This window comes from Mobula hypostoma, unplaced genomic scaffold, assembly GCF_963921235.1.
Source record: "Mobula hypostoma unplaced genomic scaffold, sMobHyp1.1 scaffold_61, whole genome shotgun sequence".
NCBI lineage: Eukaryota > Metazoa > Chordata > Chondrichthyes > Myliobatiformes > Myliobatidae > Mobula > Mobula hypostoma.
Window position 1 is genome coordinate 93,506 of NW_026948178.1, and position 11,495 is coordinate 105,000.

At 61.8% G+C, this 11,495-nt stretch overlaps 1 pseudogene; it reads left to right on the forward strand.

Annotated features, from left to right (window-relative positions):
• Positions 1-3,658: 3,658 nt before the first annotated feature.
• LOC134341458 (transcobalamin-1-like) overlaps positions 3,659-11,495 on the forward strand; it is a 10,404-nt pseudogene continuing 2,567 nt past the window's right edge.

Consider the following 11,495-nt stretch of genomic DNA (forward strand, 5'->3'; position numbering starts at 1 on the left):
CACGCTCTCTCTCCCCGCTTCTCCTCACTCTCTCCCGCCTCCCTCTCTTTCCCTCTATCTTCCCTCTTTCTCTCTCTCCATCTCCCCGTTTCGCTTCCCTCTACTCCCCACTCTCTCCCGCCTCCCTCTCTTCGCCGCTATCTCCCCCATCTCCCCCATCTCTCCCGTCTCCCCCTCTGTCTCCCCCTCTCTCTCCCATCGCCCCTTCTATCCCACCATCTCTCCCCCTTCTCCCCTCTTTCTCTCGCCTCCCTGTCTTTCTATCTATCTCCCTCCTCTCTCCCCATCTCCCCGTCTCACTCCCCTTCTCTCCACTCTCTCCCGCCTTCCCCTCTATCTCGCCCTTCTCTCCCCATCTCCACCTCTCTCCACCTTCTACCCACTCTCTCCCGCCTCCCTCTCATCCCCTCTATCTTCCCCCTTTCTCTCTCCCCATCTCCCCGTCTCGCTTCCCCCTTCTCTCCACTCTCTCCCGCCTCTCTCCCACCTCCCTCTCTTCCCCTCTATCTCTCCCCTCTCTCCCCGTCTCCCTTCCCCCTTCTCCCCACTCTCTCCCACCTCCCTCTCTTCCCCTCTATCTCCGCCATCTCCCCCTCTCTTTCCCCTTCTACCTAATCTCTCCCTCCTCACATTCTATCCCCCCTCTCTCTCTCCATCTCCTACTCTATCTCCCCCTGTCTTTCCCCATGTCACCCTATCTCTCCCCATTCTTCCCCGCCTCCCTCTCGTCCTCTTTATCTTCCCCCTCTCCCTCATCTCCCCGACTCTGCCTCCCCTTCTCTCCACTCTCTCCCGCCTCCCCTCTATCTCCCCTCTCTCTCCCCCTTCTCCCCACTCTCTCCCGCCCCCCTCTCTCCCCTATATCTCCCCCTCTCTCTCTCCCAACTCCCCCACTCTCTTCCCGCCTCCCTCTCTTCCTCTCTATCTCCCCCCGTCTCTCCCAATCTCCCCCATCTCTTCCCCCTCTCGCCACTCTGTCTCGCCTTCCTCTCTTCCCCTCTATCTCCCCATCTCCCCCCTTCTCCCCACACTCTTCTGCCTCTCTCTGCCACTATTCCCCCGTCCCTCCCCTCCACCCCTTCTCTCTTTAACTCCCCCAGTGACCATCTCCTCCCTCGCTCCCTCTGCACCCTCCTACTCTCCGTCCATCACTGCTTACCCTCTCCCCATATGCCTCTCGTCTGTCTGCTGCTCTCCCACCCTCTCTGCACCCCTGTACGTCTCTCTCTCCCTCCCTCCCTCCTACTCTCTCCTCTCCCTCTCATTCTTGATTGCAGAGAGACATTGATAGGATGCAGAAATGGGCTGAGAAGTGGCAGATGGAGTTCAACCCGGAGAAGTGTGAGGTGGTACACTTTGGAAGGACAAACTCCAAGGCAGAGTACAAAGTAAATGGCAGGATACTTGGTAGTGTGGAGGAGCAGAGGGATCTCGGGGTACATGTCCACATATCCCTGAAAGTTGCCTCACAGGTGGATAGGGTAGTTAAGAAAGCTTATGGGGTGTTATCTTTCATAAGTCGAGGGATAGAGTTTAAGAGTCACGATGTAATGATGCAGCTCTATAGAACTCTGGTTAGGCCACACTTGGAGAACTGTGTCCAGTTCTGGTCACCTCACTATAGGAAGGATGTGGAAGCATTGGAAAGGTTACAGAGGAGATTTACCAGGATGCTGCCTGGTTTAGAGAGTATTCATTATGATCAGAGATTAAGGGAGCTAGGGCTTTACTCTTTGGAGAGAAGGAGGATGAGAGGAGACATGATAGAGGTGTACAAGATAATAAGAGGAATAGATAGAGTGGATAGCCAGCGCCTCTTCCCCAGGGCAACACTGCTCAATACAAGAGGACATGGCTTTAAGGTAAGGGCTGGGAAGTTCAAGGGGGATATTAGAGGAAGGTTTTTTACTCAGAGGGTGGTTGGTGCGTGGAATGCACTGCCTGAGTCAGTGGTGGAGGCAGATACACTAGTGAAGTTTAAGAGACTACTGGACAGGTATATGGAGGAATTTAAGGTGGGGGCTTATATGGGAGGCAGGGTTTAAGGGTCGACACAACATTGTGGGCCGAAGGGCCTGTACTGTGCTGTAGTATTCTATGTTCTATGTCGTTGATGTGAATGGTCTGGTAAGGATCTCAAGTGGAACTACAGTATTCAAGTCTTGGACGGACGAGAGTTTGATCAGCGACTTCTTTTGTGTTTTTTTGAGCAATTCCCGAAGTTACGCCGTTGGAACTTGATATGGTTTGGTCGATGTGTTTTGCCCAGCGACGTTTATCTGACAGTTCAATGCCCGAGTAGGGGGTAATGTTTTACTTCCTGGAGTGCAACGTTTCCCATGAAGTACTGATGATGGTAATTTTGTTTTTCTTGTGGGTCATTCTGAAAACACAGCCCTCTGAGATGTTAAATTTCATCTGCCAGGAGCACTCCCACTTGCACAGCGAGTTGATGTCTCGTTAAAGGGTATGGCAATCATTTGGAGAATTTATGGGTCTGTACAGAATCAGGTCATTTGCAAACAGTCTGACTTCAGGTGTAACACAAGTTGGAAAGTCATTTATATAGGTTAAAACAAGCAGTGAACCCAAGACGGTGCCCTGTGGTACTCCCGAAAACACTGGACAGCTGGACGAGGATTGTCCGTCGATTAACACCTTTTGGTGCCGTTTAGTCAGAAAGCATTTGATCCAGTCCCTGGTCCGGCCTCGGATGCCAAGATGGTCCAGTTTCACTCTCTCACTCCCTCTCTCACATACACACACTCACATCCCCCTCTCCCCCCTCTCTCCACACACAGGAAGCTCCCGTCCCTCTGCTTCCCCCTCCTCAGTCATTGACCGCCTGGTCGGGGAGCTGCGGGCTACGGACTCTCACCCCACTGCTGACCCCAGTGTGCTGTTAGCCCTCCGGCTGCACTCGGTGACGCCCGACCCTGCCACCGAGACGATTCTGCGTCGAATACGGGAACAGGCTGTTGACAAAGGTGAGGGGAGGGGTGATGGAGACGGAGAGGGAGGGGGTGACGGAAACGGAGAGGGGTGTGAGGGAGGGAGGGGGTGACGGAGACGGGGAGGTGTGTAGGGGAGGGTGGGGGTGACGGAGACGGAGAGGGGTGATTGGGAGGGAGGGGGTGACGGAGACGGAGAGGGGTGTGAGGGAGGGAGGGGTAACGGAGACGGGGAGGGGTGTAGGGGAGGGAGGGGGTGACGGTGACGGGGAGGGATGTAGGGGAGGGAGGGGGTGACGGAGACGGAGAGGGGTGTAGGGGAGGGATAGGGTGACGGAGACGGAGAGGCGTGTGGGGGAGGGAGGGTGTGACGGAGACGGGGAGGAGTGTAGGAGAGGGAGTGGGTGACGGAGACGGGGAGGGGTGTAGGGGAGGGAAGGGGTGGCGGAGACGGGGAGGGGTGTAGGGGAGGGAGGGTGTGACGGAGACGGGGAGGGGTGTAGGGGAGGGAGGGGGTGACGGAGACGGGGAGGGGTGTAGGGGAGGGAGGGGGTGACGGAGACGGGGAGGGGTGTAGGGGAGGGAGGGGTGACGGAGAGGGAGAGGGTTGTAGGAGAGGGAGGGGGTGACGGAGCTGGTGAATTGCGTACTGCAGATTGGGGTAGGTAATCCTCTCCGCTCTCCCCCACCCCCAGGGGCGACGTTCTCCAGCGGAATGCTGGCCCTTTACGTCCTGGCACTGAGAGCCTCCTGCGTGAATCCGGCCAGCGTGAGCTCGTACGCTTCCTCCGTCAACCTGGTCTCGTTACTGGAGGAGAAGCTGGCAGCCGAGATGAAGTGTATTGGTGAGGAGAGGGGGAGGGAGAGGGATGCGAGAGGCGAGGACTGGGGCTGTCTCACCTCGTCGTGAGATAAATCCAACACTTCCTAATATCATCCATGGTTGCGTGTCTAATAGTCTCTCAAATGTCCATGAACCCCACCGGGACAGTCCACACACCCACCACACTCTGTGTGACTATCCTACCTCTCTGACACTTCCACCAGCCCCCACCGTACGCTCCTCCAATCTCCTGATAATTATCCTCCCTCCTGTTTGAATTTCCACCCTGGGGAGAAGTCTCTGGCTGTCCACTCGATGTGGACCTCCTCCCTCCTTGTACACCTCTATCAGGTCACCTCTCATCATCCGTGTGTGTGTGTGTGTGTGTGTGTGTGTGTGTGTGTGTGTGTCTGTGGGTGTGTGTCTGTGGCTGTGTCTGTGTGAGTGTGTGTGTCTTTGCATGTATGTGTGTGTGTGTGTGTGTCCCTGTGTCTCTGCGTGCGTGTGTGTTTATATGTGTGTGTTTCTGAGTAAGTGTGTGTCTGTGTCTGTGTCTGTGTGTGTGAGTGTGAGTGTGTGTGTGTCTGTCTGTGTCTGTGTGTGTGAGTGTGAGTGTGCGTGTGTCTGTCTGTGTCTGTGTGTGTGTTTATGTGTATGTGTGTGTTTATCTGTGTGTCTGAGTGTGTGTCTCTGCATGTGTGTGAGTGTGTGTGTCTGTGTGTGTGTGTCTGCGTGTGAGTGAGTGTGTGTGTCTGTGTGTGTGTGTCTGAGTGTGTGCCTCTGCATGTGTGTGAGTGTGTGTGTCTGTCTGTGTCTGCGTGTGAGTGTGTCTGCGTGTGTGTGTGTCTGTGTGAGAGTGTGTATCTCTCTGCATGTTTGTGTGTGTCTGTGTGTGTGTGTCCTCTGCATGTGTTTGTGTGTTTGTATATTCGTCTGAGCGTTTGTCTGTGTGTGTGTCTCTGCGTGTGAGTGTGTGTGTCTCCCCGAATGAGTGTGCGTGTGTCTGCGAGTGTCTGTGTGCGTGTGTCTGAATGTAAATGTGTGTGTCTGTCTCTCTCTGCATGTGTGTGTCTCTGTGTTTATGTGTGTGTGGGTGTGTGTTTATGTGTGTGCGTGTGTCTGTGGGGTGGGGAGGTGGAGTACTGAGCTGTTTCTGTTTATTCTGCCTCTCTACCCACTTCTTTCTCCAACTCTCCCTCCCTCACTCCTTTCCCCTGTTCCTTCGCCCACTCTCTCTCCTTCCCCCCTCTCCCCTCGCCCTCCCTCTCTACCTATTCCTATCGGTCTCTCCCTCTGTCTCTTCCTCTCTCCCCTCCCACCCGCTCCTCTCTCCCTCTGTCTCTTCCTCTCTCCCCCATTCTCAACCCCCTCTCTCCCATCTCTGTCACCCCTTCACCGTCCATCTCCCCCTCATTCTCCCTCTCTCTTTCCCTGTTTACCCCTCTCTCCCTCTGTCTCCCCCCCCGCCCTTTCTCCCTCAGTAACACATCATCACCCAGTGACGACCTACTATCAAGTGGCCCTGGCACTGCTCGGTCTGTGCCAGCAGGGGTCGCCAGTGAGTGAGACAGACGTCCGGACTTTCTCTGCGGCTGTGATGAACGGGGAGCTCAAACAGGGGAGCGGGTCTGCCGTCGGTGAGTGAAATCGCAGGGGGAGGGAGGGAGAGGGGAGAGAGGGAGGAGAGAAGAGAGGGAGGGGGCAGGCAGGGGAGACGGAGGGGAGAGAGGGAGGGGGAGATAGGTAGGAAGAAGGGGAGGGAGGGGGAGGAAGAGCGTGTGGGAGAACAGGGAGGAGAAAGGGGGAGAGACGGGAGAAAGATTGGGGAGAGGGAGAGGTGGGGAGAGGGAAGGAAGGAGAGAGGGAGAGGGGAGATTGAATGTCCGGACTCATCTCCGCTTTGCTCTCGGCGCTTTCTCAGACACCGAGGCCGTCTCGGCCCTGGCCCTCCGCTGCCTCCAGCAGGGAAGATACAAGCCCGCGGACGCCGTGCGGGACGCTCTGGTCAAGCTGACTATGGAAATTTACTGTGCGCGGACCGACCAGCACACCATCGGCAACCTCTACAGCACCGGGCTGGCCGCGCAGGTGTGCACAGGGCGATCCCACTAGGGGAGAGGCGGTGTCGGCTACAGAGGGGAGTGGAGTATCGGGGAGGGAGGGGGAGTCGGAAACGGGGAAGGAGGGGGTGACGGAGACGGGGAGGGGTGTAGGGGAGGGAGGGGGTGACGGAGACGGGGAGGGGTGTAGGGAAAAGAGAGGTAACGGTGTCGGGAATGGGTGTAGGGGAGGGAGGGGGTGACGGAGATGGTGAGGGGTGTAGGGGAGGGAGGGGGTGACGGAGACGGGGAGGGGTGTAGGGGAGGGAGGGCTGACGGAGATGGGGAGGGGTGTATGGGAGGGAGGGGGTGACGGAGACGGGGAGGGTGTAGGGCAGGGAGGGGGTGACGGAGACGGGGAGGGGTGTAGGGGAGGGAGGGGGTGACGGAGACAGAGAGGGTTGCGGGAGAGGGAGGGGGTGACTGAGACGGGGAGCGGTGTTGGGGAGAGAGGAGGTGACGGAGACGGGGAGGGGTGTAGGGGAGGGAGGGGTTGACGGTGACGGGGAGGGGTGTAGGGGAGGGAGGGGGTGACGGAGACGGGGAGGGGTGTAGGGAAAGGAGGGGTGACTGAGACGGGGAGGGGTGTAGGGGAGGGAGGGGTTGACGGTGACGGGGAGGGGTGTAGGGGAGGGAGGGGGTGACGGAGACGGGGAGGGGTGTAGGGAAAGGAGGGGTGACGGAGACGGGGAGGGTGTAGGGGAGGGAGGGGGTGACGGAGACGGGGAGGGGTGTAGGGGAGGGAGGGGGTGACGGAGACAGAGAGGGTTGTGGGAGAGGGAGGGGGTGACTGAGACGGGGAGCGGTGTTGGGGAGAGAGGAGGTGACGGAGACGGGGAGGGGTGTAGGGGAGGGAGGGGTTGACGGTGACGGGGAGGGGTGTAGGGGAGGGAGGGGGTGACGGAGACGGGGGAGGGGTGTAGGGGGAGGGAGGGGGTGACGGAGACGGGGAGGGGTGTAGGGGATGGAGGGGGTGACGGAGACGGGGAGGGGTGTAGGGGAGGGAGGGGTGACGGAGACGGGGAGGGGTGTGGGGGAGGGAGAGGGTGATGGAGACGGGGAGCGGTCTTGGGGAGAGAGGAGGTGACGGAGACGGGGAGGGGTGTAGGGGAGGGAGGGGTTGACGGTGACGGGGAGGGGTGTAGGGGAGGGAGGGGGTGACGGAGAGGGGGAGGGGTGTAGGGGAGGGAGTGGGTGACGGAGACGGGGAGTGGTGTTGGGGAGAGAGGAGGTGACGGAGACGGGGAGGGGTGTAGGGGAGGGAGGGGCTGATGGAGACGGGGAGCGGTGTTGGGGAGGGAGGGGGTGACGGAGACGGGGAGGGGTGTAGGGGAGAGAGGGGGTGACGGAGACGGGGAGGTGTGTAGTGGAGAGAGGGGTGACGGAGACGGGGAGTGGTGTAGGGAGGGAGGGGGTGTCGGAGACGGGGAGGGGTGTAGTGGAGGAAGGGGGTGACGGAGTTGGGGAGGGTGTAGGGGAGGAAGGGGGTGACGGAGAAGGGGAGGGCTTTAGGCGAGGGAGGGGATGACGGAGAAGGGGAGGGCTTTAGGCGAGGGAGGGGGTGACGGAGACGGGGAAGGGTGTAGGGAAAGGAGAGGTGACGGAGACAGAGAGGGGTGTAGGGGAGGGAGGGGGTGACGGAGACGGGGAGGGGTGTAGGGGAGGGAGGGGGTGACGGAGACAGAGAGGGTTGTGGGAGAGGGAGGGGGTGACGGAGACGGGGAGGGGTGTAGGGGAGGGAGGGGGTGACGGAGACGGGGAGGGGTGTCGGGGAGGGAAGGGGTGACGGAGACGGGGAGGGGTGTAGGGGAGGGAGGGGGTGACGGAGACGGGGAGGGGTGTAGTGGAGGAAGGGGGTGACGGAGTTGGGGAGGGTGTAGGGGAGGAAGGGGGTGACGGAGAAGGGGAGGGCTTTAGGCGAGGGAGGGGATGACGGAGAAGGGGAGGGCTTTAGGCGAGGGAGGGGGTGACGGAGACGGGGAAGGGTGTAGGGAAAGGAGAGGTGACGGAGACAGAGAGGGGTGTAGGGGAGGGAGGGGGTGACGGAGACGGGGAGGGTGTAGGGGAGGGAGGGGGTGACGGAGACAGAGAGGGTTGTGGGAGAGGGAGGGGGTGACGGAGACGGGGAGGGGTGTAGGGGAGGGAGGGGGTGACGGAGACGGGGAGGTGTGTCGGGGAGGGAAGGGGTGACGGAGACGGGGAGGGGTGTAGGGGAGGGAGGGGGTGACGGAGACAGAGAGGGTTGTGGGAGAGGGAGGGGGTGATGGAGACGGGGAGCGGTGTGGGGGAGGGAGGGGTGACGGAGACGGGGAGCGGTGTTGGGGAGAGAGGAGGTGACGGAGAAGGGGAGGGGTGTAGGGGAGGGAGGGGGTGACGGAGACGGGGAGTGGTGTAGGGGAGGGAGGGGGTGACGGAGACAGAGAGGGATGTGGGAGAGGGAGGGGTTGACGGAGACGGGGAGGGGTGTAGGGGAGGGAGGGGGTGACGGAGACGGGGAGGCGTGTAGGGGAGGGAGGGGGTGATGGAGACGGGGAGGGATCTAGGGGAGGGAGGGGGTGACGGAGACTGGGAGGGGTGTAGGGGAGGGAGAGGGTGATGGAAACGGGGAGGGGTGTAGGGGAGGGAGGGGGTGACGGAGACGGGGAGTGGTGTTGGGGAGAGAGGAGGTGACGGAGACGGGGAGGGGTGTAGGGGAGGGAGGGGGTGACGGAGACGGGGTGGGGTGTAGGGGAGGGAGGGGGTGACGGAGACGGGGAGGGGTGTAGGGGAGGGAGGGGGTGACGGAGACTGGGAGGGGTGTAGGGGAGGGAGGGGGTGACGGAGACGGGGAGGGGTGTAGGGGAGGGAGGGCTGACGGAGATGGGGAGGGGTGTATGGGAGGGAGGGGGTGACGGAGACGGGGAGGGTGTAGGGGAGGGAGGGGGTGACGGAGACGGGGAGGGGTGTAGGGGAGGGAGGGGGTGACTGAGACGGGGAGCGGTGTTGGGGAGAGAGGAGGTGACGGAGACGGGGAGGGGTGTAGGGGAGGGAGGGGTTGACGGTGACGGGGAGGGGTGTAGGGGAGGGAGGGGTGACGGAGACGGGGAGGGGTGTAGGGAAAGGAGGGGTGACTGAGACGGGGAGGGGTGTAGGGGAGGGAGGGGTTGACGGTGACGGGGAGGGGTGTAGGGGAGGGAGGGGGTGACGGAGACGGGGAGGGGTGTAGGGAAAGGAGGGGTGACGGAGACGGGGAGGGTGTAGGGGAGGGAGGGGGTGACGGAGACGGGGAGGGGTGTAGGGGAGGGAGGGGGTGACGGAGACAGAGAGGGTTGTGGGAGAGGGAGGGGGTGACTGAGACGGGGAGCGGTGTTGGGGAGAGAGGAGGTGACGGAGACGGGGAGGGGTGTGGGGAGGGAGGGGGGAGGGGTGACGGAGACGGGAGGGGTGTAGGGGAGGGAGGAGGGGTTGACGGTGACGGGGAGGGGTGTAGGGGAGGGAGGGGGTGACGGAGACGGGGAGGGGTGTAGGGGGAGGGAGGGGGTGACGGAGACGGGGAGGGGTGTAGGGGAGGGAGGGGGTGACGGAGACGGGGAGGGGTGTAGGGGAGGGAGGGGTGACGGAGACGGGGAGGGGTGTGGGGGAGGGAGAGGGTGATGGAGACGGGGAGCGGTCTTGGGGAGAGAGGAGGTGACGGAGACGGGGAGGGGTGTAGGGGAGGGAGGGGTTGAGGGACGGGAGGGGTGTAGGGGAGGGAGGGGTGACGGAGGGGGAGGGGTGTAGGGGAGGGGGTGACGGAGACGGGGAGGGTGTTGGTGACGGTGACGGGGAGGGGTGTAGGGGAGGGAGGGGGTGAGGAGAGGGGAGGGGTGTAGGGGAGGGAGTGGGTGACGGAGACGGGGAGTGGTGTTGGGGAGAGAGGAGGTGACGGAGACGGGGAGGGGTGTAGGGGAGGGAGGGGCTGATGGAGACGGGGAGCGGTGTTGGGGAGAGAGGAGATGAGGGAGACGGGGAGTGGTGTAGGGGAGGGAGGGGGTGACGGAGACAGAGAGGGTTGTGGGAGAGGGAGGGGTTGACGGAGACGGGGAGGGGTGTAGGGGAGGGAGGGGGTGACGGAGACGGGGAGGGGTGTAGGGGAGGGAGGGGGTGACGGAGACGGGGAGGGGTGTAGGGGAGGGAGGGGGTGACGGAGACGGGGAGGGGTGTAGGGGAGGGAGGGGGTGACGGAGACGGGGAGTGGTGTAGGGGAGGGAAGGGGTGACGGAGACAGAGAGGGTTGTGGGAGAGGGAGGGGGTGACTGAAACGGGGAGTGGTGTGGGGGAGGGAGGGGTTGACGGAGACGGGGAGGGGTGTAGGGGAGGGAGGGGTTGACGGTGACGGGGAGGGGTGTAGGGGAGGGAGGGGGTGACGGAGACGGGAGTGGTGACGGAGACGGGGAGGGGGTGACGGAGACGGGGAGGGGTGTAGGGGAGGGAGGGGGTGACGGAGACGGAGAGGGTGTGGGAGAGGGAGGGGCTGATGTACCCTCTTCTGAGCTACTGTACGCCCTGGATACACAGGGAATGTGGCGGGAAGCTAGTGGAGGGGAGGATGTGGGTTTAAGAGACAGTCAGGCACTCAGACGCTCCCTTGACGCGTCGCAAACGCGGGCTGGACACTCATGGCCATGGCTTGGTGGGGGGTGGGGGTGTGTGGGCGGGGGCTTGAGCGAATTAGGTGCTCAAAATGAGAGCCCCGGTGTCATTTCTCTGGGCTGTCCAGTCCGGGCTGGTGCACCCTAACCGGGTGGGTCGGTGAGGCGGAAGCCCTTGGGTGGGATAGGCGCAGGCTGTAACCCCCACCCATCTCTTCAATCTCCAGGCCCTTATCGCTAACGAGGATTTCATCCCGGCCCCAGTGTGGGACGCCGAGGAAGCCCTGGAGGAACTCCGATCCCAAGCCGAGCAGCCGAGCAGGGGGCGTTCGTGTTACCCGTCTCTGCCTCGCAGGCCCTCCCTGCACTCCTGTGGAGAGGCTGGCCGGATCCCCTGCTCCGGTAATTCCAAACTCACCCACCCCCCGCCCCACCGAGATGCGGGAGACGTCGGGAAGGGTGTGGGGAGTCGGGGGTACGGTTTCTCGCCGCGCATTATCACAGCGCGATGCATAAAATCACTGCGCAGAGGTCTTACATACCCGAGCGATTTACATAAAAGAAATACTGTTTGCGCAGATAATAGATACACTTCCAACTCTTTAGCCTTAATCTGAGTCTTCCGGCTCCCCTATCAGCCTCCGTGCCGCCCGCGCTGGCAAGGTTCGGTCCGGCGGAGATCTCAGTAAACTACACCGTGACGCGAACTGTGAACTGCACGGACAGCTGCTCCCACTCCGTCCCCGTGGACGTGCCCGTGAACTCGACCGTCCTGGACGTGATGAAGAAGGCTGAATCGAAAGAACCCGAGTACTTCAGGTAAGTCCAGACGAGATAGCGCGGAGAAGAAGCGGGGTCCCCCCCAGGGGGTCGCGGTTCCCCCGACGCAGGGAGACGGGGGGCAGTGAAGAGGCTGTTTGTCACGCCGGCCTTCATCGGTCAGGGCACCGAGGACAGGACACGGGAGGTCACGCCACAGCTGCACAAGACGTTGGAGAAGCCGGATTGGACT